This window comes from Rhineura floridana, chromosome 3, assembly GCF_030035675.1.
Source record: "Rhineura floridana isolate rRhiFlo1 chromosome 3, rRhiFlo1.hap2, whole genome shotgun sequence".
NCBI lineage: Eukaryota > Metazoa > Chordata > Lepidosauria > Squamata > Rhineuridae > Rhineura > Rhineura floridana.
This window is the reverse complement of record NC_084482.1, coordinates 230,239,943-230,242,036: the sequence shown is the minus strand read 5'-3', so window position 1 is coordinate 230,242,036 and position 2,094 is coordinate 230,239,943. Positions and strand designations below refer to the sequence as shown.

Sequence of the window (2,094 nt, the reverse complement as noted above, 5' to 3'; positions counted from 1 at the left end):
CAAAAAGGATTCCCAGCCTATCCCTCTGGCCCAGCACAAGGTGCAAACACTCCAGACCGGTAACTGCATGGACATGGTGCTTGGTCAGTGAGATGCAACTCTTATAGACCACAGCAACCCCCCTCCCCGACCCTCAGATCTACCATGATGCTGGACCAGGTACCCCGGTGGGCAGAGCTGGGAGAGACTAACTCCTCCCTGTTCACCCACCCAGGTCTCGGTTATGCATGCCAGATCGGCTGCCTCGTCCAGAATCAAATCATGAACGAGGGAGGTTTTATTATGTACCGATCTGGCATTTAAGAGCAGCAACTGGAGATCTGAGAGTTGGCTGAGAGGACAACCAACAACCCTGCGGGTATGAGAAGGACCGGAACAAGGCACAGCCACTACATGTCTGGGCCGTGTTCCCCTTACCTGGCACGTCCTTCTCATAATGCCATACCTCCCTCTGCCCATCACTACAGCAATTGGGGCCCCCACAAGTCTCCCCACTTGGTGGAAAGACCTCTTCCCCAGGCACATAATAAACTATAAGTGCAAAAACTCATATACATGAAAATAAACACTCACTCACAACATACACTCATACACGCACCCACTCATCCAATTCAAACCAACATGGCAAACAGAGTCCCGCACTCTCTGTGGGTAGATGCCAGCTCTGGATCTCTCTCCTTCCCACGGAAAATGCTACCCTCGAAGGATCCAGGTGGCAGTGATGACGAACAGGTATGGGCAGCCAGAGCACAAAAAAGGGCAGCAGTGACAGGGGATCCCCGGCCACGACAAAGCGCAGCAACAGCAGCAACAATAAGGGGTACAGTCACGCCAGCGATGGTAAAACACAAACTGCGGTGAAAAAAGCCGTGGCCGCAACGACGGCAGAAGAAACTTGCTGCCCGACGGCAGAAGAATCTAGCTGCCCGGCAGTGACCAGCCACAGCTCCAACGCACAGTGGAGCGACCCAAGGCACACGAGAGAGATGACAGAGCCCAGCACAGCAGCAGCGACGACAAAAACCACAACAAAAAACACAGCGACAGCAGCAAAAAGCAAGGGCAAAAAATGGCCAGTAAGGGCGCAGCAACAGCAACAGTGGGACGGCGACAAGGAGCACAGCGACAGAGGCCGCAGGAATGGCCCAGCAGCGGCTGCGAACCGAACCCACACAAGCCGCAGTGAAAAAGCAGCAACGGCAGCAACAGGCACAGCCACGACAGGAAACGCAGTGCAACACAGCACAGCACCAGCAAAGGTAAGGTAAGGTAAGAGGCCTCACTCATCCCTGGCTTCGATTTTAAATTTCCTGGTTTGAGATCCAGCCATCCACAGCAACCACAACGCGATCCCTGTTCCACTGTTCCAAGCTTACCAGGGCAAGGGAGAAGTGGGTAGCACCAAAAAAGAATTCTCCCATCCATGTACTCCCAATAAAAGCCCGGACGATGTTGAAATTGGTATTAACAGGTATTAAAAGAGTTGAAAGAGGTAAAAGACTTTCTCTCCATCCCACCAGTTAAAACAATCAAACTGGTGAGGACTCGGCAGAGGGCTTTTTCATTTGTGGCCCCCATCCTGTGGAATTTCCTTCCAAATGGTCTCCCTCATGATATCTCCCTCTATGATGAGGTCCCGCCAGGTCTTGAAGACCTGGCTCTTCAAGCAGGCATTTAGGGTGGGTTAGGTTTTATTATTCTAGTCTGAGATATGAAATGCTTAAATGTATTTGGATGTTTTATTTTGTATGTTGCCCAGAGTGGCTGGATTAAAAGCCAGATGGGTGACTAATAAATCCAATAAACCACCACCAACACCACCACCAACACCACCACCACCACCACCACCAACACCAACACCAACACCAACACCACCAACACCAACAACAACACCACCACTACAAACAACAACAACACCAACAACAACACAACCAACAACAACGCCACCAAAAACACCACCACCACCACCACCAACAACAACAACACCAACAACAACACCAACAACAAACAACACCTACACCACCACCACTGACACCACCACCACCGACAACATCCACCACCACCTCAAAATCCACCACCACCACAACATCAAGC

General features: G+C 51.2%; 1 pseudogene; it reads left to right on the top strand.

Annotated features, from left to right (window-relative positions):
- Positions 1-734: 734 nt before the first annotated feature.
- The window catches only part of LOC133379113 (basic proline-rich protein-like), a 6,854-nt pseudogene continuing 5,494 nt past the window's right edge, over positions 735-2,094 (top strand).